Consider the following 27,732-nt stretch of genomic DNA (forward strand, 5'->3'; position numbering starts at 1 on the left):
AGCTAGTGTTTGCACACTAATGCCAGGAGGGTTCAGTGGTGACAAAGCCATGAGCCATTCTTTGCTGGAGTTGGGTGCTGCTTTCCAAAATTTGTGAATCTGCAAGTGAGGCTACTCATGAGGGGCAGTTGTAAACACAGGCTTTGATCAGGCCTGCTAATAGCCAGGAAGGGGTGGAGCCTCCAATCTGAGCTGCTTCACTGCTGAAGCAACATCTTCTTCCAAGCCCCAAGCTCCATTACAAAGATTGGACAAATGGACAAAGAGCTACTAGTGGGGATCCAACATAACTCTCTTGCCCAGTGTGTCTGCACTCTTTGTTGTTTAGTCGTTTAGTCGTGTCCGACTCTTCGTGACCCCCTGGACCAGAGCACGCCAGGCACTCCTGTCTTCCACTGCCTCCTGCAGTTTGGTCAGACTCATGTTTGTAGCTTCAAGAACACTGTCCAACCATCTCATCCTCTGTCGTCCTCTTCTCCTTGTGCCCTCCATCCTTCCCAACATCAGGGTCTTTTCCAGGGAGTCTTCTCTTCTCATGAGGTGGCCAAAGTATTGGAGCCTCAGCTTCAGGATCTGTCCTTCCAGTGAGCACTCAGGGCTGATTTCCTTCAGAATGGAGAGGTTTGATCTTCTTGCAGTCCATGGGACTCTCAAGAGTCTCCTCCAGCACCAGAATTCAAAAGCATCAATTCTTTGGCGATCAGCCTTCTTTATGGTCCAGCTCTCACTTCCATACATCACTACTGGGAAAACCATGACTTTAACTATACGGACCTCTGCACTCTAGGGATCCACTTTATTAAACAGAGTAGTTTATAAAGGCCAGACCTTTATAAACGACTTGACAACAGCAAGCAAAATCACCCTAATTTCCTTGTCACGGGAGATCATCGTTCCCATCTTGTCTTCCTCCATCTTGGCACTGCCAGGCATGTTAAGCATCAAAATTGCTGATGAGCTTAGATCTATTAAAAAAAAAGAACAGAGTTGGGTATCCTCTACATACTGACAGTTCCCTCTATCCTTCAGGCAATCCCCATGCAGCTCTGTCTTTCAGCAGAGGGAAATAGCTGGGAGCTCAGGAGGAATAGCTGGAGCAGGGCTGCCACCAGCCCTCCCTTGCCGTCAAGGTTCGGGGAATCCTTTCCCTCCCCTGGTGGCAGCAAAAAAACCCGGGTAACAAGAGGAGTCTTTACCACTGAATTTATTCAGTATTCAGAGAGAGAGAGAGAAAGGAATGTAGCCCCTATTAAATAATGGCGTCAGGGCCGAATTTACACGGGGGTGCAAGGGGTGTGGGGCACCTGGGCGCTGAATTTGGGGGGGCGCCAAATGTATACCTACTGTATACCGGTCCCTCTCGATTGGCGGAAGTGACAAGCAATGGAGCGAAAGTCCCTGTCCCCCTCTTCCGTTGTTCTGTTAGGTAAAGGGACCCCTGACCATTAGGTCCAGTCGTGACCGACTCTGGGGTTGCAGCGCTCATCTCGCTTTATTGGCCGAGGGAGCTGGCATACAGCTTCCGGGTCATGTGGCCAGCATGACTAAGCTGCTTATGGTGAACCAGAGCAGCACACGGAAATGTCGTTTACCTTCCCGCCAGAGTGGTACCTATTGATCTACTTGCACTTTGACGTGCTTTCGAACTGCTAGGTTGGCAGGAGTAGGGACCGAGCAACGGAAGCTCACCCCGTCACAGGGATTCGAACTGCCAACCTTCTGATTGGCAAGTCCTAGGCTCTGTGGTTCAACCCACAGCGCCACCCGCTGTTGTTCTGTTAATCCGTGTCATTAAAAGCAGTTATTTCTGCTGTGTCGTTGTTACAGGTGAGTGATTTTCTTCCCCCCAAAAAGCTCAACAACTTTGAGTTCGCCCCCCTACAAAAATTGGGGGTGGCTAAACTAAATTTGGGGGCACTGGGCGGATCTTTGCACCCCGGCAACGCATATGCTAAAGACGGTCCTGAATGGTGTTGCTCCGAGTAAAGCCCAACTCCCTCCGTCTCTCTTACCCTACATCATTCCTGTGCTGGCTAATCTGGGCTTTCTGCCTTTGAGCTTTCTGTTCTTCTACTCTCAATGCACACCTAGTCCTTGGAGAGGGGGGCTCAGGAATGCTCTCTAAAGACACTGAGTCTGTCAGCTGTCTCTCCGCTGGTGCTTCTTCTTCCTGTTGTTCCTCTCCCAATATTTCCCAGCTTCTCCCCTCTGCAGACTCTGAACTATGTCCGTCTGCAAACCACTGTTCTAAAACTATTGTCCTCCTGTTCTCGGGAAGGTTCAGGAGAAGGGGGGTGGCCCCCACCATTCCTCCCCAGTCCAACCCCTGACACTTGTACTCCACGGCAACTGGCCACTGTCCTCCTATGCTTAATGGTGGGGCTGGTGAATGGCCCTGCAACTCCACTGGAGCTACTACTGTCTCATAGAGAAAGTAAAGCCCAGTCAAAAAGGGTCCTCATGGTGATGTAGTTTACCCTTTCACCTTCACAGACGGAATGAAATCTGGAGAATCGTTTTGCCTACAAAAAACAAAGAGTTGGTTGTGATCCATATCCTAAGGAAATGCAAATGTTATGTGAATTATTACATATGCAATGTGTGGACATCTCTGTTTACTCCGCAATGCATCATTTTCTCTGGTTGCTATATTCATGCAATCCTTGGGTGGCCAAGAGGCAGAAGCAACCCTAAAGAAAACTGCTGGGCTGGTGAGGAGAGATTGGTCGCTTTCTGACACCTTTCTGGTGCCTTAGGTGGTCTGGCTCACACTGTTGTTTAAGAGGCGGCATAAGATGATGTGTGGATTTGCTAGGTCATTGGAGGAAGGGAAGAAACTGTACAGTGGAACAGGGAACTAGGAAGAACGCTGAGGTCCTCGTCTATTAGAACTCCTGTTCAATGTCTCCTAAGTCACAGGCAGCAAGTCCTGAGATTCTCAAGGCAAAGTTTTGATGTGTCTGATTCCTTACATGACTATAGCCTGAGTGTTACATGAGTTTTCACCCCCAGAATGCTCCTTTGTGCTACTAGTCCCATATGCCTGAGAGATGCTAGATTATAATCATGGATCTCTGGCATCTTGGGGGAAGATAAAGGAATGACTCTGAACATTGCAATGTACACACATCAAAACTTTGCCCTGGAAATCTCAGGACTTGCTGCCTGTTATTTTAGAGGCCCCCAGTGCACTGGGACATAGGCTAGGCCAAGGATGGGGGAACTTGATGCCCTTCAGATGTTATTGGAATCCCATCAGTTCCAGCCAACATGGTCAGTGGTCAGGAATGCTGGGAGGAAGAGTCCAGCAACCTATGGAGGGCCACACAGGTTCCCTGGCATAAAGTGCCACTACAGAAGTTCACTTTCAGTCTTGTTACTCATGAATAGTAGTGATGAGCTTCCCTCAGAATTGGACTCTGCAAACTCAATCTGCCAGCAAAGCAGAATAGAACCTAGTGGATCTTCGGTGGAGCATGGATAACTGAGAGTTGATTGACTTTCCAAACTGCCTATCAAACAAAGAAAGAGAAAGAAATATAAAGTACTGGCTGGTGGCCATCCCTATTCAGATGACCTCTTTGGACTGGACCACTCCCACTCTCCATTCCAGGCTGTGTTAGGCTCTGCTTCCAGATGAACCCTCATGTGCTACATTTATGTGATTGCCCTGACTAGTAGAGACTGTGATCTACTTAAGAATTAAAAACTGGCAGTTATCTACCTTTTGGTAGGGGGTTCAGGTCAAAGTTGTTGAGCATTTTTTAGGGAGGAGGAAAACCCCATTTTTAAGGGTATTGGGGGAGGAAGAAAAACAGCCGATCACCAACAAATCACTGAGGAAAAACAGCCCCACTGAGTAAACTCTGTCTTCCGTTCTGCCCATCGTTGGAGGGCGGGGCCAGATTCGATTTTTACCAACGATCAAGAAAGGGACCCAGCGATCGACCACGATCTACCAAAACCTCGTGGGGATCTACCAGTAGATTGCGATCGACCTGTTGGACATCCCTGGACTAAGGTATGCCTCAAGCCTCCTTTGGGATTCAGTTTCCCAGCATTCAGTTTTAACACTTGTCTGGTCCCAATAGTGCCAGAAGCTGTTCTTGCAGCCAGGGTGCAACCTGAGAGCTAAATGAGAAAATAAGTAAAACTCAGAACTAGCCAGGAAGCCAAATTTTGTACCAGATCCCCAGGAAAAAAAATAATCTGCAGCACTCCTGCATTTCTTCTTAGGATCCCTTCCAAGTCAGAAATCTGAAGCTGGTGCCGACTCCAAAATTAGCTTAGAGTCAATTTACTTTACGGGAAAATATCCAAAAGGACATGGTTACATATTGACATTGCCTCCCATTTGCAGCTTATAATGCAGTAATTTAGATGGGAATTAAATTACAGGCCAATATAAATGAGGCTGCCAAATCTAGTAGAGTGCTCCTTGCAAAATGAACTTTGAAAGACCGCACTGGGCCCATGTATATACAAATATCGTCTGATGAGCAGGGCAGATGTAGGAAAGCATCCCTTCCAGATTTTATAATGACAAAATTGAGTGCTTGGACATTTGGCCTTCTCAGTATTAGTGCCTTCAGTCCCTTGGACTGTTTGGTTGATGCTGCCCATCCTTTGCTGGTTTCTGCCTTAAAAATTACACACTGCTGTTCTTGCTGCACCATGATTGGCTGTCTGAATTATACAGTAAGCCTACTTGGCTTTCCCAGATACTCTCTGTATCAGGGGTCTCAGGGGTTGAAAAAAACAGGTTAGGAGAGCTGCAATGCAGTTACTCATAATAATAATAATAATAATAATAATAATAATTTATTTATACCCTGCCCTCCCCGGCCAGAGCCGGGCTCAGGGCGGCTAACACGAGTAAAATTAAAATAAAAACATAATGGGGGCGGGAACCAATTTAAAATACAGCCTCATTTTAATAGTAGCCCATAGATCAAAACCATAAGGGGAGGGAAACATAAGGGTCAGACTGAGTCCAAACCAAAGGCCAGGCAGAACAGCTCTGTCTTGCAGGCCCTGCAGAAAGATGTCAAGTCCCGCAGGGCCCTAGTCTCTTGTGACAGAGCGTTCCACCAAGTTGGGGCCAGTACTGAAAATATCCTGGCCCTAATTGAGACCAATCTAGTCACCTTGTGACTTGGGACCTCCAAAGTGTTGTCATTTGTAGACCTTAAGGTCCTTCGCGGGGCATACCAGGAGAGGCGGTCCCGTAGGTACATGGGTCCTAGGCCGCATAGGGCTTTGAAGCTCAAAACCAGCACCTTAAACCTGACCCTGTACTCCACCGGGAGCCAGTGCAGTTATTAAGACACAAGCAGAGTCCTGGCAGATCAGGCCAAAAACCCGTAGTGGCAAACACCAATAATGAATGAACCAGTCACACTACAGCGGGTGACACTGTGGTCTAAACCACTGAGCCTCTTGGGCTTGCCGATCGGAAGGTCAGCAGTTTGAATCCCTGCGATGGGGTGAGCTTCCATTGCTCTGTCCCAGCTCCTGCCAACCTAGCAGTTCGAAAGCACACCAGTGCAAGTAGATAATTAGGTGCCACTGCGGCAGGAAGGTAAACGGCGTTTCCGTGTGCTCTGGTTTCCATCACTGTGTCCCATTGCACCAGAAGTGGTTTGTCATGTTGGCCACATGACGCTGAAAGCTGTCCACCTTCCTTGGCCTGAAAGCAAGATGAGTGCAGCAACCCCATAGTTGCCTTTGACTGGACTTAACCGTCCAGGGGTCCTTTTACCTTTTACCACCTCATAGATCTCACTTCTTTTGGCAGCGGAGAGCATTGTTGAATTTTGCTAAGCTTCACTGCACCTGAGTCAAAGGAGACAGCCTTGAGATGAAGGGCAAAGTGTTAAGGCTAGCGTTGGGAACAGATACAGATTAGGGACTAATTGCATTGTCTAGAACTGTGCATGAAATAAACATACTTCAGATTGAATCCAACATATTTTAATGATGTTTGCCAGACACTGTTATGCTGCCAAAGCCCTTGAATATGTCATTTAAAATATTTCTTTATTTCGCGTTTGAAGGACTCCTTTGATTATGTTACTGAGGGAAGAGTTTACATGCACAAAAATACAATTAGGAGTAATTTCTGTTTTATCTCAGCATGACTAGTTTATCATAATGTTTGCAATTTGCTGAGCAATGTCTCTCTTTCATAAGCTCTGGGGCTATTTGCAGCTGATCAAAATATTTTAGAGAAGATTTCATAAACTGGCCCTGCTGTGCCGGCAAACACACACTCACTCACCACCGTTTAAATGAGGATGTACTATAAAGAAACTCTAAATGCTCTCATAAACCCGTTGAGAATGCTCTTGCAATAAAGTTTGCATTTTAAAAGATGACTTTGTTAGAAGCGGGGAAAGTCAGCAAGGTTGAACACAACAAAAAGCCTTCCCAACAGTGTGCTATTGTCAGCGGGACAGAGGACAGCCCCATACTCTCACTTTTGCATAACCCCCCCCCCACACACACACAATCTTTTGGCTAAATTCTGGTTTGTGCTCTTTTGTCAGGCGCTATGGTAGGTTGACAGGAATGAATAATACAAGGAAAGTTCTTACCAATGTTGTTTATTCAATATTCACAGAGAGAGGCTTAGACATGCAGCCTCTTGGAGTAATGGCGTTGCTCCACACACACCCTTCTCTCCTACTTCCTCATTCGTCAATAGCATAACCCCCCTTATGGTTGCCGCTTACGGCTATCTGTCTCCAAGCCCTTTGCTCTCCTACTTTCAATGCTCGCTGGGTTCTGGGAAGGGGAGGTCTGGAAGGCTTTCCAGAGATAATGTGTCAGCCAGCTGCTCTGGCTCTGCCTTCTCCTCCTCCTCCTCCTCCTCCTCCTCCTCCTCTCTCATTAATTCCCAACTTTCCCCCGCACCACTGCTGCAAATCTATACTGTTTCCCTCTTCTCTGGAGGGATCCGGCTGGGGAGGCAATCTCCACCATTGCTCCTCTTTCCAGTCTCTGACATCTTTGCACAATAAGAGTGCATCTTAATAACCCATCACAAATAAAGCATGCACCCTACAATAAATTGTTGTTGTTGTTTAGTTGTGTCCACCTCTTCGTGACCCCCTGGACCAGAGCACGCCAGGCACTCCTGTCTTCCACTGCCTCCTGCAGTTTGGTCAAACTCATGCTGGTAGCTTCAAGAACACTATCCAACCATCTCGTCCTCTGTCGTCCCCTTCTCCTTGTGCCCTCCATCTTTCCCAACATCAGGGTCTTTTCCAGGGAGTCTTCTCTTCTCATGAGGTGGCCAAAGTCTTGGAGTCTCAGCTTCAGGATCTGACCTTCCAGTGAGCGCTCAGGGCTGATTTCCTTAAGAATGGATCGGTTTGATCTTCTTGCAGTCCATGGGACTCTCAAGAGTCTCCTCCAGCACCATAATTCAAAAGCATCAATTCTTTGGCAATCAGCCTTCTTTATGGCCCACCTCTCACTTCCCTGCAATAAATAAGGCTCTGTTTATGTACTCGGAAAAGCATGGATGAGGAACTCCCAGCCTGTGCTAGATTCAGCCCTTGGTGCCTTTGGATCTTAGAATCATAGAATTGTAGAGTTGGAAGGGAACCTGAGGATCACCTCGACCAACCCTCTGCAATGTAGGAATATGCAGCTGTCCCATAAAGGAATCGAACCTGCAACCTTGGCATTATCAGCACCACGCTCCAACCAACTGAGCTACCTGCCTGGGGCCTCTTCATGCCTGCCTTCACTCCATGTGGCAATTAGGCTTAGTAATAAAGGTCCCATTGCTTCTGGGGCAACTGAACACCGTGACTCTCCAGGCTTCAGTGAAAGCAACGTGAAGCCTCCGGAGCACAGAGGGAGCGCTCCCTCTGCACTTCGGGGACTTCGCGTTGCTATCGCTGAAGCCAAGGAGCCTGCATTCGCTCCATAGGACGCACACACATTTCCCCTTAATTTTTGGAGGGGGAAAAGTGCGTCCTATAGAGCGAAAAATACGGTAGTTGTCGGCCTTTGGAAAGCATTCCAAAATTTTATCCAGTACAAAATTCAGCCGGGTCAATTTTGACCAGGATTGGCTTTATGGAGCATTTGACTCCTCTCTTATATCAATTCCACTTACTTCCAGTCCACTTCCCAACTCAGGTCTATTAATTTCAATGCGTCTATTATGAGTAAATTTTAGTTGAGTACAACCCTATGTACCAATACTCCTATGTTTTGAGTTACAACTCCCATCAGCCCCACATAGCACCAGGTTGAAGAAGGCTTGGCTTAGGCAAACATATCATGTTTCCAATAAACACCCCCTTTCCCGAACAATGGTTAAATATAGATTTGAGAAATACCATAACTATGACTTACTGGACAGTAAAGAATGCAATATTTTTTCCTCAGGTCTCCAGTTGCCCCTGATTACTTTTCCAAGCAATGTCCTTTGACTCTGTACCCTCAGGAACACAGTGACTCCTCCGACCTTAAACCAATTAAATTTTATTTGGCACCCTTGAGCAGATCTGTAGTCACAACAGGAACAATTATTCAGCGGCAGGGGACCTGGAATGTTTTTCTTTGCTTGTTGGCTAAGATCCTACTTAATAACTAAAATACAGCAACGCTATGGAAGAGGACAGCCTTCTTCATCTTCTGATAGGAGGGTGGCAAGACTTCAAAGAGGATCACGAATGTCTGTTGAGGTATTAAGAAAAAGAGGTAAGGCAATTATAGCCTGCCATTCGGTGCTATTCAGGCGAGTTTTCTGTTTCCTTTATTGAGAAAACAAAAGGTGCAGGCTTTTGTTCCTATTGGGTGAGCAAATGGGGGATGCTAAAGCATTTTATTTGAGTTACAAATCAGTGAGGTAACAGTTGAAGATGGTGACATATTTTGTGTCCCCTTACAGTTTGCACACAAAGTGAGCCTCTGTAACACACCTCTGGGTGCACTTTCATTCTCACAACCTTGGATACAACCTTCATACAATACACACACACACATTCTTTTTCTACTCAGCTGACCCCAGATCATTGTTGTTGTTTTTCTGAAATCATTTTTATTTCATTTTACAAATATACATTTATAACAATCCAAATGCATATCCATATATGGAGATTATTCTGAATCTCAAGACTTCCTGCCATCTCCTCCGTGGTTCCTATTCTCAACATTTACAACTGCATATTGAGGCTCCAATACTTTGGCCACCTCATGAGAAGAGAAGACTCCCTGGAAAAGACCCTGATGTTGGGAAAGATGGAGGGCACAAGGAGAAGGGGACGACAGAGGATGAGATGGGTGGACAGTGATCTCAAAGCTACCAGCAAGAGTCTGACCAAACTGCGGGAGGCAGTGGAAGACCGGAGTGCCTGGTGTGCTCTGGTCCATGGGGGTCACAAAGAGTCGGACACGACTAAACGACTAAACAACAACAACAACATTATTCCATAATCTATATTTTGTATCCATCCATATTATCCATAGTATTTGTTACATTACAAATGGGATTAAAACCCTGCTAATGTTTTCATCTTCTTACAGCGGTCTCTTAAATTTTCCCCGATTCTTTTAAAAAGTTTTTGTCCTCTTGGTTCCTGAGCTTTCCAGTCAGCTTTGCCATTTTGGCATAGTCCATCAGCTTTGTTTGCCATTCCTCCCTGGTAGTGACTCTTCTTTCCATCCCTGGGCTGGTAGCATCCAAACGGCTGTTGTCACACACACAAAAATTCTGTTCTGCTCCTTTGGAATGTTGGTACCTACAATTCCTAATAGAAAAGCTTCTGGGGTTTTTTAACAAAAGTTATTTTAAACTCTTTTTTTTTCATTTCACTATATATCATCTCCCAGAAAGCTTTTATTACCTTACACAAGCACCACATATGATAAAAAGTACCTTCTTTTTCTTCACATTTCCTGCAGGTATTTGTATAGTGGTACCTCGGGTTAAGTACTTAATTCGTTCCGGAGGTCCGTTCTTAACCTGAAACTGTTCTTAACCTGAAGCACCACTTTAGCTAATGGGGCCTCCCTCTGCTGCCATGCTGCCTGAGCACGATTTCTGTTCTCGTCCTGAAGCAAAGTTCTTAACCTGAAGCACTAGTTCTGGGTTAGCGGAGTCTGTAACCTGAAGCGTATGTAACCTGAAGCGTATGTAACCCGAGGTACCACTGTACTTGTTTTGAGCCCAGACCATTGTTGAAGCAAAGCCTGTCCATCTAGAGCTGTGGGGTGGGTTAAGTCATTCTAACTACGGAAAGTGTCTTCCAGTGCCTGAATAACTGCACCTTATCTACCTAGACTCTGCATCCCTGAATACAGAATGATTAATTTGCTTGTAGACTTTCCCTATCAGGGCTCATCACTGCATTATCAGAGTACCTGAACAAAGGTTGATGGATTTATCTTTGCAGCTCCTCCAGGAAGCTATATCATCCTGTTTCAAAGTGTTGTGATTAAGGTCAAAACACTTCACTCGATTGTTTGGATTGTGGGCCTTTCCTTGCTGTCAGCGTTTTATTCCTTTGCAAAATACTCCACAGAAAAATGCAACAGGGCATGCTGTTGCTAACGGTGCCCTGGGGATCTGGGTTCAAATCCCAACTCTGCCATGAAGCTCACAGAGTACCCCTGAATGAGTCATTCTCAGCCTAAAAGGGGTCACTGTAAAGACAGAATGGGGGGAAACCAAGGAAGTTGCCGTCAGATGAGATGTGCCTCCTTGTCCTAACACCTATCAGATTCAGTTCTTACCATAGTTCTTGTTACATTATAAGTGTTGTTAAAATCCCGCCAATGTTTTTAATTGTTTACAGTGCTCTCCAAGGTAACTTATAAAATTCCCCCATTCTTTATTAAATCTATTGTCTTCTTGATTCCTAATCTTCCCAGTCACTTTCACCATTTAGGCATAGTCCATCATCTTTATCAAATATTCGTCTCTAGTCGGGACTTTATTTCTGGGCAAAACTATTCACGCAGCTGTCATCATGTATATGAATACAGTGGTACCTCGGGTTAAGTACCTTATTCGTTCCGGAGGTCCGTTCTTAACCTGAAACTGTTCTTAACCTGAAGCACCACTTTAGCTAATGGGGCCTCCTGCTGCCGCCGCACCACTGGAGCACAATTTCTGTTCTCATCCTGAAGCAAAGTTCTTAACCTGAAGCACTATTTCTGGGTTAGCAGAGTCTGTAACCTGAAGCGTATGTAACCTGAGGTACCACTGTAGTCTTTTCTGCTCCTTTGGTATTTCTGCACCTAAAATTCCTTAAAAATTTAAAAAAAAAGCTTCTGCTTTTTTCACAAAAGTTATTTTAAACATTTTTTTCAACTCCTGGGAAATGGAGGCCTGTAATTTCCTATACATCCCACTAAAAAGACTTATGAGTGGTCAGGTTTTATTGTAATATAAAGCTGACACTAGCTAGCAACAAGGGCGTCATTGTTATGGACTATCTAACGTTCAGGCACTGCATTATATTCGGACAGCTACATCAAAATATCGCACATACAAGACCCACAGGAAATGAAAATGAGTTGGGGGCCAAAGCAAGTTGGCCATCCCTGCTCAAGGCATTACAATACAGATTTTAAGGAAGAGTCAAAGAGAGAGTGTCCCCAATCTATTAAGGAAGAGTCAAAGAGAGAGTTCCCAAATCTATTAAAAAGCATTCTTCTGTCCTGTAAGAAAGAAACAGGTGTTTATCTGAATTTATTTAATGCATTTGTTTTAGACTGTCTGAAATATTGTTTGTATGTGTGCATTTGTTTAGATCCCGCACGCTGTAAGACATACTGGTATTATGAATTCTGCAGGCACTTGGCTCCGATATCAACAAGGGAGAATCCATTTGCAAGTTATCATTATTCCCTGAAATTGTCTAGCAGGGCTAACAGTTGCCCATCTGTCACCCTTCTCACATTCAAAAAAAAGAAGTTCACTTTAAGATATTATTCCTGCACCACACACCACCCAGAAAAAAACATTAGATACTAGAGACTAACCATAGCTCATTGAAAAGCTGAAGGTGCTTTGAAAGGGAGATTTCTCTTGGTAAACAGGCTTAGTAAGTTTGATGCATTGCTTCAATGTACCCAAAGACTTATGATGCTGGAGAGGACAGTGGGAGAAAATTGAAGTGTGTGTACCTCATTTCCTGGGAAGCAAGGCTGGCACCAAATACAAGGGAACCCTGGGCAAGGCCCCTCCTGCCTCCCATACAGACTTGTAAGCCAGCAGCATCTCTGATCAAAAGTGGATGTAGCTATCCTACAGTCCCACAGGTGGACACACAAAATAGACACACAAGTGGACAAGTCCCATGCAGGACCAATGAGGAGGACTCCTTTTGTCCGGTTTCACCTCATCCAATGATTGATTTGTTGACTCGAAAGGAGGTAATTTGCATCCATAGGATGTTATTCCTGGAAGGAGAACTACCTGAAAATGTTTTATAGATGGTATCTAACTCTGAGTAGACTTGCTAAGATGTATAAGATTGAATCAGATAAGTGTTGGAGATGCAGTGTTCTATCACATGTGGTGGACCTGTAAAAGGGTAAAAGAGTACAGTGGTACCTCTGGTTACATACTTAATTCGTTCCAGAGGTCCGTTCTTAACCTGGAACTGTTCTTAACCTGAAGCAACACTTTAGCTATGGGGCCTCCCACTGCTGCCGTGCCCTCAAGCGATTTCTGTTCTCATCCTGAAGCAAAGTTCTTAACCCGAGGTACTATTTCTGGGTTAGCATAGTCTGTAACCTGAAGCGTATGTAACCCGAGGTACCACTGTATTGGGAAATGATTCATAATGAATTGAAAAAAATGTTTGAGTACTTTTTTTTAAAAAAAAGGAGTCCTTTTGGGGGAAATTCCCAGGTGTCAATAAAGGTTATTTATGTATGGCACTACTACGGCTCATGTTTTGTTAGCCCCAAAATGGCAAACCAGTGAAGTCCCAACTAAAAAAGAATGGCAACTTAAACCGATGGAGCATTCCACAGATGGGGAGCCACTGCAGAGAAGGCCCCGTTCTCATGTGGCCACTCTCCGAACCTCTCGAGGAGGAGGCACATGAAGGAGGGCCTCAGAAGATGATCTCAGGGTCTGGGTAGGTTCATATGGAAAGAGGCGGTCCTTGAGGTATTGCGGTCCTGAGCCATTTAAGGCTTTATAGGTCACAACCATCATCTCCCCTAGTATCAACCATTCAGGATTTTATGGTCCGTAAGGGAGACCCTGTTGTTGGTGCCACTCAGTCGATGGGGACCCAACTCAGCCTTATTCCTTCCCCACTGAGGTGTACCTGTCCTATTCATTATGTCCAGGTGTAATTTTGGCATGTAAGTAGTAGGGGGGTAGATAGATTTGAAACATTGTTCATTAACAAGACCCTTCCTTGCTTCCCTGATGGTTTGTTGTGTTTCGGTTCACCCAAGAAGCACCCTTCACATTTCACTGATCAAAGAAAGAAGGGAAAAGACAGAGGGCCAAGGATATGTATCAGGCTTCTAATTAAAGAACAAGCCGTGTCCTTGCGTTTTTCAGTTCCTTCCTTTGCTTGGCTCCAAGAGAGTTGGCTTCTGCTCGCGATTTGGGCCTCTGAGCCAGCTTTCCATTTACCTGGGTTATATCTGCTTAGTTAATCAGCTTTGCACATTTGCCTAGATGGGCGAATGAAGCCGAGCAGGAATTTGAATATCGGAGTTTGTTTTATCTGCTGATTTACTGCATTAGCCTATCTCTCCCGGCAGTTGGAGATGGATAAGCCCGCTTGCAAAACAAAGACTTTTGCAGAGCAGAAAGTTTCATTGCCACTTTATTATACGCGATAACAGTGGCGTTCTATCACCAGCTGTCACTGTAAGCCTTGCCCTCGTCGGAAACCATGAGATCTTTGAGTTTGAGAGGAGAAGATGAGCTGTGTAATCAAATGGCTTCTCTTGTCAATTGTCACCGAATACTGGAGGGGAAAGCAAATTGTACCCAGCACATTGGCTAGAGAATGGGATAATTCCCACAGGCAGAGGGATAAAGGTCAATAGAATTACAGATTTGCAGAGCCCATCTCCAATACAATCATCATTCCCTTTGATTACTGTTTCTATCTCTCCAGTAATACCATGATCCTGGGCAGACCTAGAGAAGCGCTGGGTTTGTTAACAGATGGCCAGCGGTATAAGATCCTCTCCTAATCATTGGGTCCTTGCAGCTTGCAAACATCCCTGTGGAGCTAAGATCTGTCCGTGTTACACAAAGGAGCCAACCCTTCGCTAGAGGGTCTCAATCAGACTGCAAATAAATGTTATTTCTTCCTCCACAACGGTGGGATTAAAAGGGGGGGGGAATTATTTGGAAGCTATCAGCAACTGAATTTTTTATTCTTCTGCACATTTTCAACACATAACATTTATTCTTAGTAATAGCACGTTTCAAGTGTTCAAAGCACTTTGCATGATGTATTTTACCATTAATCCATACAGGAGACTTGTATGGAGATGGAGGCAAGTATTTTCTCCACGTTGCAGGTGAAAGGGGGAGGCTGAGCTTGGGAAACAGGACAGCAAAATAGCTTGAACCAGTACCATGGTAGGGATGGATCAGTCAGTTGTGGTTCTCTCAGTTTCTCATTTTCTAAATCTTAAATGCAATTTTACACATTGTGGGTTAAACCACAGAGCCTAGGATCAGAAGGTCGGCAGTTCAAATCCCCGTGACGGGGTGAGCTCCTGCTGCTCAGTCCCTGCTCCTGCCAACCTAGCAGTTCGAAAGTAGATAAATAGGTAGCGCTCCAGCGGGAAGGTAAACGGCGTTTCTGTGAGCTGCTCTGGTTCACCAGAAGTGGCTTAGTCATGCTGGCCACATGACCCGGAAGCTGTATCCTGGCTCCCTCAGCCAATAAAGCGAGATGAGCGCGGCAACCCCAGAGTCGGTCACGACTAGACCTAATGGTCAGGGGTCCCTTTACCTTTACAGCAATCTACCATTTAAGAAGAAAATCCTTGTCAAAATTCATCAGTCCTGTGGCCGTTGGATTGGTTTAATGGAATGGGATCTAATTCTTTGGGCTCTTTCTAGAAGTGACACGCCACCATCTATTAGCTGCAGAGTTTCAACTAACCAGATGATAAGAGGTGGCTCTGGGTTCCAGAACTTCTCCCTGAAACAAGGTCCAAGCATCATTGACTGAGGCGTAGGGCAGGTACAGTATCTGATTTCCTCCTCTGATGTTTATAGGACTAGGGTTTCATTGTGTTGGGTTAGCCCCAACTCTATAGCACTGTCTGCCTCTTTGCAGCTCTAATCCTATACCACTTAAGCACAGCAGAACTCAACAGGGTTTGTCTCTGAGTAGACATGTATAGCACTGTTATGTACTAAGCTTGGATCCTAGAGCAATAGGCAAGTAGGATCCTAGAATGCAACAACTGATTGGCTTGCAGGAAAAGACCAATCAGGCTCCAGGAAGAAGTTAATCAGCCTATTAGGCTGGTAGGGTCGTAGAATGCAACAACTGATTGGCCTGCAGGAAAAGACCAATCAGGCTCCAGGAGGGAAGCAGAGTCAGCCAATCAGATGGGACTCATTGTGTAAATAATGTATATAAAGGCCGGAGGTTTGGGGGGCAATTCAATCACTGTTTTACAAGCTGCAATAATGAGCATGAAATCTCTACAGGACTCCAAGTATATTTCAGCACTGTACTTTTAAGGTGGCCTTTATCCCTGCCAACTTGGTGCTCAGTGGCTCAAGGAACTCTATTAAATTAGAAAGCGTACTGTGATTTTTTTTCAAAGGGGAACAGTTAGGTCCTGTCAAAGGTGACTATGGGGTTGTGGCGCTCATCTCTCTTTCAGGCTGAGGGAGCCGGTATTTGTCCACAGACAACTTTTTGGATCACGTGTCCAGCATGACTAAACCGCTTCAGGTGCAACGGGACACCATGACAGAAACCAGAGTACATGGAAACACCATTTACCTTCCCAACATAGCGGTACCTATTTATCTACTTGCGCTGGTGTGCTTTCAAACTGCTAGGTTGGCAGAAGCTGGGACATAGCAACAGGAGCTCACTCCATCTCTGGGATTCGAACTGCTGACCTTCTGATTGGCAAGCCCAAGAGGCTCAGTGGTTTAGACCACAGCGCCACCTGTGCCTCAAAATTAGAAAGCTATCCTGGTATTGACTAAACTCACCCAGAAGCTGCTGGAAGTCCTGTTTAGCTACTGCAACTTTTGGGAGCAGAGAGGGGAATTTGCAAACTTCTCTGCTTTCAGCAGCACTGACCATACCTTGTAGCCTTAACTTCTGCATCCAATGACAGGAAGAAATCTCTTAGGTTTTTGGCTGGAGCAGAGCAGCCCCCAGGTTTACTATGCTCATATTCATAGAATCATAGAATTGTAGAGTTGGAAGGGACCACGAGAGTCATCTAGTCCAACCCCCTGCAATGCATATTTTTTTTACCCAATGCTGGGCTCAAACCCATGACCCTGAGATTAGGAGTCTCAGGCTCTACTGACTGAGCTATCTAAGGTAGGATCTGTAGTCCAACAATGTGAAGCTTTTGTTTTGCAAATTATTATTTTTTTTAAAAAAAATATTGGTTTTCACATTTATCACATAAAAAAGAACACTACAATACACAAAAACAAAGAAAAACACATTAAAAAGAATTTCCAAATCCTAATTTCATTGCATTGATAACTGACTTCCTCGAATCCCCTCTAACTGAATTTCATTATATCACCTCTTTAGCAGTTCTCCAAATTCATGTTTCTAATAATATTAACTACTTCCCCTTTATTAATATTCTGATTCTCAATATTAATTAACAACATATTCTTATTCTACCTGTAAGCCTAATTATTACTTCCAAGAAATTTCTCATTATCTTATGTTACAATATTTAGTCAAATATTCTTTAAAATTCTTCCACTCCTTTTGTGTCTCCTCTTCTTTCTGGTCACGGATTCTTCCAGTCAGGTCAGCCAGCTCCAAAACGTCCATCATCTTCATCTGCCATTCTTCTGTTGTTGGTATCTCTTGCGATTTCCAATTTTTGGCTAATAAAAGTCTCGCCGCTGTAGTGGCATACAAAAACAGTCTAACATCTTTCTGGGGCAATTCCAATCCTGTTATTCCCAATAGAAAGTCTTCCGGCTTTTTAAATAAATGTATTTTCCAACATTTTTTTCAACTCATTATTTATCTTTTCCCAGAAGTCTTTCACCTTAGGACACTGTTTTGCAAATTATTAGCCTTTTAAAAAAAATAAAATGGGTGGGCCAAGATAAATTTGGTGAACAAATTTGTGTACAGCAAGTGCTTTTTTCTTTTAAAAAAAAATGTTTAGGGTTACTCTCATTCCGTCTGAGACTCAGGAAACAGCATGAGAGGAAATGAGGCCGCCATCAGGGAGAGCAATGGAACTGGCGATTCACCATGCTAGAGAAGAAACTAATTTTTTAAAATTAGTTTCACAAAAATGTTAGGGGTATCCCTGTGTGTCTCCCCCCCCCCCGCCCGAAAAAAAGCACTGGGTACAGCAAAGACCGGGACACGGGTGGCGCTGTGGGTTAAACCACAGAGCCTAGGACTTACCAATCAGAAAGTTAGTGGTTCGAATCCTCACAACAGGGTGAGCTCCCGTTGCTCAGTCCCTGCTCCTGCCAACCTAGCAGTTCGAAAGCATGTCAAAGTGCAAGTAGATACATAGGTATCTCTCTGGCGGGAAGGTAAACGGCGTTTCCGTGCGCTGCTCTGGTTTGCCAGAAGTGGCTTAGTCATGCTGGCCACATGACCCGGAAGCTGTACGCCGGCTCCCTCAGCCAATAAAGTGAGATGAGCGCCGCAACCCCAGAGTCGGCCACGACTGGACCTAATGGTCAGGGGTCCCTTTACCTTTACAGCAAAGACCTATTTGTTTGGCAACGGGCAACAATGTCCAGTTGCTATTTACTTTGATGGTTTGCTTTTGAAGCCGGAGCGAATGACACACATACCCCCATCTCCATCCCAGAGTCCTTTGCTTGCGACCTTCTACATGGAAATTAATAGCTTCCCTGTTGTGATTTCGCCCACACCCACAATTACCCCTTTAGTTACTGGTGACCATGAGCTAAATTGGAAATGCTTACAGGAAGCAATCCTCAAATCATATTCTGTGTGGCTGAGATGTGATCCATGTCCCACAGGAAACATTTATCTCATCTCCACTGCATTAATATGTTAATTTTTATTTCTGATGCTGATAGGAAATAGCAGCCTGGCAAAGGCCTTGGGAGGGCCAGCAAGAGCTTGGGTTTCACCCAGCGTGATCTGATAAAAGCTTGTGGTCAGAACCGTCAGCAACACTTTGAAATTAACGAGTTTCAGCGTGGTCTCCCTGGGGGCTCAGGGCTGGATGACTTGTTGCTGACCAACAAGAATAATCTCCCTGCCGCAGCTTTCCTGCTCCTGCTATGCATAAGAAATCTCTCTCTGACCCCCAACCCAAATAGCACGCCCCCCTTCCCAGAAAGAAACAGACATTTACATTTGCTTCTTATATATTACGCTCATTTGTCCCCAAGGGGGAATATTTCCTGCATGATACCAGCATAATCTGCTGAATCTGCAAGCGGGGCAGTGAAGGGGCTTGCATGGAAATTGAAATATTTCACAAACGTCGCCGGGTTCTCTTCTCTTTGCATCTAGAGAGGTCATTATTCCTCTTTAATGTGGGGGCATCATGCGCCCCATTTCGGTTCCATATTTATGAATGGTAAGAAAAGTAAAAACTCAGCATGGAGTGAGAAGGGGGGGGAAGGCTTTGCGTGACAAAGCACTTGAATGGAAAGGGAAGGGCTTTATGGGTAATGGATCAAGCACATAGCCGTCAGGGGAAGCTGGGAAACAAAAAGTCTGGGAAGTGGGAGACGCCATGAGAGAGCAACTCAATCGAGAGGCAATGAGTTGTGCCCAACATTGAGGAGGCCCATGGCGCACATTTGATGTCATGCACGCTCGTGAGTCGTGTGTGTGTGACGTCATGCAAGTCACACACACGGCTGGTTCTAGGATAGAAACAAACAGATAGTTTTAGATTCCATAATAATAATAATTTATACCCCACCCATCTGGCCAACAAAGGTCCGTATAGTAAAAGCTATGGTTTTCCCAGTAGTGATGTATGGAAGTGAAAGCTGGACCATCAAGAAGGCTGATTGCCGAAGAATTGATGCTTTTGAATTATGGTGCTGGAGGAGACTCTTGAGAGTCCCATGGACTGCAAGAAGATCAAACCTCTCCATTCTGAAGGAAATCAGCCCTGAGTGGTCACTGGAAGGACAGATCCTGAAGCTGAGGCTCCAATACTTTGGCCACCTCATGAGAAGAGAGGACTCCCTGGAAAAGACCCTGATGTTGGGAAAGATGGAAAAGGGGACGACAGATGACGAGATGGTTGGATAGTGTTCGCGACGCTACCAGCATGAGTTTGACCAAACTGCGGGAGGCAGTGGAAGACAGGAGTGCCTGGCGTGCTCTGGTCCAGGGGGTCACGAAGAGTCGGACATGACTAAACGACTAAACAACAGCAACAACATCTGGCTGAGTTTCTCCAGCCACTCTGGGCAGCTCCCAATTGAGTGTTAAAAACAATACAGCATTAAGTATTTAAAACTTCCCTAAACAGATGTCTTTTAAAGATAGGATAGCTGCTTATTTCCTTCACATCTGAACATTCCACAGGGCGGGTGCCACTACCAAGAAGGCCCTCTGTCTGGTTCCCTGTAACCTCACTTCTCGCAATGAGGGAACCGCCAGAAGGCCCTCGGCGCTGGATCTCAGTGTCCGGGCTGAACGATGGGGATGGAGACGCTCCTTCAGGTATACAGGACCGAGGCCGTTTAGGGCTTTAAATGGAAAGCAGATGGGCGAGAGATTGACCATCTCTGCAGTATGCTAGAACAATGGACCTCCATAAAGAAACATCTAAGAAGTGCTAAAATTGAGCCCCATGTGATGATTACATTAAACTTCTTATTGCAATGAGTCTTTCAAGGGGAGAGGGGGAAAATGTGGCTTTATTCCTTTCCCCCATTTGTTCTTTGCTAACAATGCTCTTTGGGGATAAAGAGATGGGATCTCTAGTAAATGAACACCAGGCTGTCAAAGTATTTGGAAACAAATGTTATCCTAGCCAATCAGGTGCCATTTGAGAGGTGTGCTGCTTGGTAAATCTTACTCCTGTGTTAGCAAGCCTGGAAGGGTGTCAGTGTTATCACTGACCTTCGAAGTGACATATATATGGTTTCTGCAGACATCTGAGAGATGAAAGGCTCCTGAGGCAGCTCAAAATTATACAAATGAGTTGTAAATGTGCTGTTTACGATGTTGCCTAACAACAGTATTTAAGAATCGTGAAAGAGAACCACCATAGTTCATAGGGCACACATGCATTTTTCTTTTTCCTCACTGTTGTCTCTGGTGATATGAGAATGCTATCTGCAGTCATGTATTTACGTTTGGTGGTTCAAGTGCAAATCATCACTTGATCCTGCAGTCAATGACTGATGAACATTACAGATGTAAGAACTGGCTGAGTCCACCTTTGCAATGCAAAAACTGTGAGGGCTGCATAAGGGGTTACCATGAGGAAAGACCGTCTCTTGACAAAGCCAAGACTCTCCTCCAACTGCACGTTAAGCAAAACCTCCACATAGGTGCCTCTTTTGAGAAACCAAAGGAAATATGAGATAATTTATACCAATAACCTAAAGCTACTACTCATTATTAGAAGGTCATACCCCCCAATTCCTAATTATTGTAACACAAACAAACCAAAACAAACATCCCCCCAAAAAGTAAATCCTTTTTTCTCAATGTACCAATTAAAAAATTGTCTTTGTTATATCAACCAAAATGTTTTTGGTTGATTAATCTACCAAATTAAAGTGATTAAGGCTTGCCACTCTGTAAATTAATCATTCCTTTCTGACTGTGTTCACAACATTTGTACTTGTCTTCTGAGAGATGATTCATTGTCTATATTGTCAACTTTTCTAATGTCACTGAAGGTCTTGTGATTCATCATTCAGAATGTTCAAGTGACTATTTGATCTCCTTGCTTGCAGAGCAAACTCTAGAAATGTTAATGTAGGCTTGGGAACTGAAAGCACATAAAATAAAACTCCCCAAGCTCTGATATTCATGATTCCTGTTATTTCTGATAGCAAATGGCTGGCACGGATTGTTTGCCCTGGAACCATGACCCTGCTTACTGGGGAGTGAATCTCATTGAACTCAGAGGAACTTACTTCTGAGTAGGCCTAGTTACAATTGCACTGTGAGCCCTTTAAGGCTGGCATACACAAACTCTTTCTAAAATGTATATGAACACTGGTACAGGTGACTTGTACTCCGGCAGAGTGTAATGTGAGAACGCCCTTTCCTTGTTGCCCAATATTCTGGTGGAACAAGAAGTTCAGCTTGAATTGTCACATTTGGTGCATTGGGTGGTTGGTTTTTCAAAAAGGTTGGCTTTCTTTTTCCTAGGAGTAAACGATAATATCAAGTAGCCAGTTAGATTTGGCTACTGTGTGGATAATGTCATTATATAATTTAATCACTAGATGGCTTAATTCTATCTGCTGGCTCCCTCACTGGTGTGTTCTCTGCGCCATACATGGCAGATATATAATAATAATTAATATAATAATTGATTATTTATACCCCACCCATCTGGCTGTGTTTCCCCAGCCACTCTGGGCGGCTTGCAACAGAATATTAAAAACACAATAAAACATCAAACATTAAAAACTTCTGCCTTCATGGAGGGGAAATAATGCAAATTCAGAGTGGCTGGTTCCTCGGGAAAGAATATCGATGCAGGAGGGATGTCAGCTGAGCAGCACTCGAAACCAGGCACAAGATAAAGGAGTCATCGCAGGAGGGGACATTTTGGCTGCAAATATTCAACACAACTCTATTTTTAATTATGCTGGTGACTGCTATGTTCATTATGCCATATGTATGGAGTAATGGGTGTGCCTGTGAGCATGATCCTATGCATGCCTGCTCAAAAGGATGTCCTACTGAGCTCAATAAAATTTACTCCCAGGTGTCCCTTAACCTTTACCTTTAAGTGAGCATAGGATCACAGTTCTACTGTTCATTTCCAATACAGTGGTACCTCAGGTTACATACGCTTCAGGTTACATATGCTTCAGGTTACAGACTCCGCTAACCCAGAAATAGTGCTTCAGGTTAAGAACTTTGCTTCAGGATGAGAACAGAAATTGTGCGGCGGCAGCTCAGCAGCAGCAGGAGGCCCCATTAGCTAACGTGGTGCTTCAGGTTAAGAACAGTTTCAGGTTAAGAACGGACCTCCGGAACAAATTAAGTACTTAACCCAAGGTACCACTGTATATACTTTGTAGGAACATTCACACCCAACCAGCTTTCCACTGTGCTGTTTCTGAAGGGCAACGTTGTTCTTACTTAACCAGTTCCGCAAATCTGCTGGTTTCAGGCCTTCTTGACCTATCACGGCAACAGCAGACGGGGGAATCGTTCACTTCCCTCACAGTTCGCTGCGTAGATCTGGGCATTATAAAGAAACCAATCTTCCCCAAGTACATTTTATAGCATCCATTACTGAAATGTGTGACCACTTAAGAGGCAGAGTAGGCAATCTTGTTATTTCTCTTGGGAGTACTCGGGGATTGTATTACCACTGGAAATACAAGGCTACTCTACAAAGCTGCTCTGCGCTGGAGTGAGTCTCTAGCCCTCCAAGAGTCCATTCAGCTATCAGGCCCCATCGGGGTGAAATCACTAGGTGCCTATTTCCTAGCTGCTGAGCTTCTGGCTGGAGGACTGAATGGTAGAGATCTCAGGTCAGGCAACAGCAGAGGTGCTGACTCCTAGGGGCCAAGGCAGTTTTGATCCCCCAGTGTATTTTTTTAGGGGACCAGAGCCCTTCAATTTTCAGAAGGTGCTCTGTTCCACCCCCTGAAGTCAGGACATAGCTCAGTGCCACACATGTGACGTCAGGAAGTGGCACAACGTCATGTTGGGACCCGTCAATCCTCTGGAGAAGCCAGCCCTCTAGGCAACAGACACTGTACATTAGAAAATTCTCCTGAATTTGGGAGTCAGGTGCTCCAGGGCCGACTAATTCAGAGGCAGATTTAGAGGAGTGTGACTGGTTCAGTCACACTGGGCATGGAGACTCAGGGTCACCGTAACTATTATTTAGAATGGAGTGGGAGAGGCAGAGAGCAGCAAATTTTGGCATCACACAGGGCACTGCTGAAGTTTGAGATCCCAAGGTCTGCCACGACCAAATTTGGCCTACCTCAGGTGTGGTGGAGGGTGTTTCTTCCACCACCAGTACAGTGGTACCTCGGGTTAAGTACTCAATTCATTCCGGAGGTCCGTTCTTAACCTGAAACTGTTCTTAACCTGAAGCACCACTTTAGCTAATGGGGCCTCCCGCTGCTGCCGCACTGCCGGAGCACGATTTCTGTTCTCATCCTGAAGCAAAGTTCCTAACCCGAGGTATTATTTCTGGGTTAGTGGAGTCTGTAACCTGAAGCGTATGTAAGCTGAAGCGTATGTAACCCAAGGTACCACTGTACTGCAAGCCCTGTAGACTTTTGTACATGGATTGTGGACGGGAGCAACCTTGTCGCTCACCCCCGACAGCAGATGTCTTGAGACAGTCCTCTGTACCTCATTTGTTTGAATTCTTTCTCAGCTTCTTGATCTCCCATCTGGGGGTCCTCCTGCCTTGTCCTCAGCTGTATGAAGTGTGAATTTTGCTTTGCTCTCCCATGATTTCATGTCTCCACCACTTCAGCGTGGTGTAGTGGTTAAGAGCGGTAGACTCGTAATCTGGTGAACCGGGTTCACTTCCCCGCTCATCCACATGCAGCTGCTGGGTGACCTTGGGCTAGTCACACTTCTCTGAAGTCTCTCTCTCTTTTTTTAAAATGATATTTATTAAAATTTCAGAAGTAAAAAAAAATTACATAGTTAAAAGTAAAAAAGACAAGGAAAAATATAAAAAGAGAAAAAACATACAAAATACAAAGTATAGGGGGAAAAATAGAAAAAACACTTAAAAACAAATTAATCCTTCCGTATCTTACATTTCATTTCATTTCCTTGCTTTCCTGACCTCCTCTCACCTCCCTTTTTTGTATTCCAGTTCAATTGGTTAATTCAGCAATTCCTTTCCCTCTTTGTTTTTGTCTTAGTCCTTTAACTTAATATATTATAGCTTTAGATTCTCATCTATTAACCATCCATTTTTACATACACCTTTATGATATTGCTGCTAAAACCACTTAACTTCATTCTGACATCATTCTAGCATTCATTAATTTTACAATATTTCTGTAAGTAGTCTTTAAATTTCTTCCAATCTTCTTCCACCAACTCTTCTCCCTGGTCTCGGATTCTGCCAGTCATTTCCGCCAATTCCATATAGTCCATCACCTTCATCTGCTATTCTTCCAGAGTGGGTAGATCTTGTGTCTTCCAATACTTTGCAATAAGTATTCTTGCTGCAATTTTCTTGTCCAGATTGTATGCCTCCATTATCTGATAATAATGAAGCCAGTCTCGCACTTTGTTTTTTAATTTCTCAAAACTCTGCAATTTCAGTCTATTTCCCTCTAGTTCCAAAATTTCCCAATATTTCGGCCATTTGACCTCCATATTGAGCTTTTTCTGAGCTTTCGCTTCCATCGGTGACAGCCACCTTGGGGTTTTATTTTCCAGTAGGACCTTATATCTTATCCAGACATTGAACAATGCTTTCCTGACAATATGGTTTTTAAATGCTTTATGTGCTTTGACCTTATCATACCACAAGTATGCATGCCATCCAAATACATTATTAAAACCTTCTAAATCCAAAATGTCTGCGTTTTCAAGAAGCAGCCATTCTTTCAACCAGCAAAAAGCTGCTGATTCATAGTAAAGTTTAAGGTCTGGCAGGGCAAATCCACCTTTTTCCTTTGCATCTGTTAATATTTTAAATTTTATTCTAGGCTTCTTGCCCTGCCAGATAAATCTAGAGATATCTCTCTGCCACTTCTTGAAACAGTCCATTTTGTCCAAAATTTGCAGTGTTTGAAACAGAAACAACATTCTAGGCAATACATTCATTTTTATAGCAGCAATATGGCCTAGCAGTGAAAGCTTCAAATTTGACCAGATTTCTAAGTCTTTTTTCACTTCAGTCCAACATTTTTCATAATTGTCTTTAAACAGATTCCCATTTTTAGCTGTCATGTTAATCCCCAGGTATTTCACTTTCTTAACCACTGTTAAACCTGTCTCATTCTGAAACCTCTCTCTCTCCATTGCAGTTAAATTTTTCTCTAAAACCTTTGTTTTTAACTTATTCAGTTTAAATCCTGCAACCTGACCAAATTCTTGAATCAGTTCCAAAACCCTTTTAGTACTAGATTCTGGCTCCTGTAACGTCAATACTAAGTCATCTGCAAATGCTCTCAACTTGTACTGTTTAGCTCCGACTTGTATACCTTTAACCAACTGGTCCCTTCCACACTTCTCTGAAGTCTCTCAGCCTCACTCACCTCACAGAGTGTTTGTTGTGGGGGAGGAAGGGAAAGGAGAATGTTAGCCGCTTTGAGACTCCTTAGGGTAGTGATAAAGCGGGATATCAAATCCAAACTCCTCTTCTTCTTCTTCTTCTTCTTCTTCTTCTTCTTCTTCTGGTGACCAGGTGCCTTTCTGCACCCTGAGATCTGACCCTTAAAAGACATTCAGGGATGCGCATTAAATCAAATAGGTAAAGGTAAAGGGACCCCTGACCATTTGGTCCAGTTTGTGGCCGACTCTGGGGTTGCGGCGCTCATCTCACTTTATTGGCCAAGGGAGCCGGCGTAAAGCTTCCGGGTCATGTGGTCAGCATGACTAAGCCGCTACTGACGAACCAGAGCAGCACACAGAAACACTGTTTACCTTCCCGCTGGAGCTGTACCTATTTATCTACTTGCACTTTGATGTGCTTTCGAACTGCTAGGTTGGCAGGAGCAGGGACCGAGCAACGGGAGTTCACCCCATCACGGGGATTCGAACCGCCAACCTTCTGATCGGCAAGCCCTAGGCTCTGTGGTTTAACCCACAGCGCCACCTGCGTCCCATAAAAAAATGCAGCAATGCAAAATGGGACCAATCCTATGCAGGTAAGCACTGGGGGAGTTAAGAGGTAAGTACCTCTCTCTATCTCTCTCTTTCTCTCCTTTGGAGAACTGGCTGGCTCTGTGCAGTTTCTGGATATCCCTTTTCCTGGCAAGCACACAGACGCTTTCTGGCTTCTCTCTTCATTACAGTTAAGCACAGTGGCAACATCAGCTTTGATGAGATTGTGAACATTTCCCAGCAACTGGTCCTTGGCCCAGAAACCATTAAAGAGATCCTGACAAGGCCCAGTTTGTTGGCAGCAATATTGCTGGCAGGCACTTCCATGATGTCATTGAAGACATCGGCAAGAGTGGTGCAGCTGAATGCCTAGTGAGTTAAGGCTGCTGCAAAATAAACAACAACCACACAGCAAGTTCTGTAGAGTAAACCTTAGCAATAAAAATGCAGTTTGTCTGATCTCCCCAAAAATGATTTCTAACATCTTAGGGGAGCATTGAGCCAGACACTTAATTAAAAAAAATATTTAAAAAAGCTGGGTTGTAAATAACAGCAAGGAGCTGTATGGTTTAAAAAAATAATGAAGGAGTTGATCCAACTTCAAATCCTCTTCTCAGATAAGGACAGAATGAAATAAATATCAGTCTTTGCTGCAATGAAGCTAAAACATTTGTGCCATTAAATGGGTGGATGCACTTAACACATTTGTTTTCTTTTAAGGATAGTAGCCTCAGGGAAGTGGGAGCAGAACTGAATTAGAACGAAGGCACACAGGGAAGAGATTTTTGAAAACTCTTTACCCAAAACAGTCTTGCCCAAAAGGGAGCTTCCATCTCTGGCCTAATAGCAGCTTTGGGGGTGAGGAGGATTTGAGCAATTAACCCTCTCTGTGCCATGTGCCATGGCTCCAACCTCAGCTACAGGAGAGGCACAGCTACACTTGCTGAAAGAGTAAAAAGGCACATTAACTCACTTTAACATTGCATCCGTTCTGGCCCTAAGGCTTTGATTCCTTAACAATATAATGAAATAGCACGTGCTGTTTGGAGCCAGTCTGATGGTTCTACTGTGCTTTGTTAAGAGAAAACTCTACTTAAAAATAAGTTTGAACATTTCAAAATATTATAGTTAGCGTTGATGTTGTGCCCCTTAGGTAAAGTGCTACCATGAGGCATTAGCTTGTTGTTTAGTCGTTTAGTCACGTCCGACTCTTCGTGACCCCCTGGACCAGAGCACGCCAGGCACTCCTGTCTTCCACAGCCTCCCACAGTTTGGACAAACTCATGCTGGTAGCTTTGAGAACACTGTCCAACCATCTCGTCCTCTGTCGTCCCCTTCTCCTTGTGCCCTCCATCTTTCCCAACATCAGGGTCTTTTCCAGGGAGTCTTCTCTTCTCATGGGGTGGCCAAAGTCTTGGAGCCTCAGCTTCAGGATCTGTCCTTCCAGTGAGCACTCAGGGCTGATTTCCTTCAGAATGGAGAGGTTTGATCTTCTTGCAGTCCATGGGACTCTCAAGAGTCTCCTCCAGCACCAGAATTCAAAAGCATCAATTCTTCAGCA

The 27,732-nt window shown here is 44.5% G+C and overlaps 1 long non-coding RNA gene across 1 annotated transcript; it reads right to left on the bottom strand.

Moving 5' to 3' along the window:
* Positions 1-330: 330 nt before the first annotated feature.
* On the bottom strand, positions 331-27,732 carry LOC309522213. The gene is made up of 2 exons (XR_014214985.1): positions 27,536-27,732; positions 331-493 (listed from the first exon to the last, which is right to left on the bottom strand). It is a non-coding gene; the product is annotated as an uncharacterized lncRNA (long non-coding RNA).

The sequence above is a fragment of the Podarcis vaucheri genome (assembly GCF_965113315.1).
Source record: "Podarcis vaucheri genome assembly, chromosome: 17".
NCBI lineage: Eukaryota > Metazoa > Chordata > Lepidosauria > Squamata > Lacertidae > Podarcis > Podarcis vaucheri.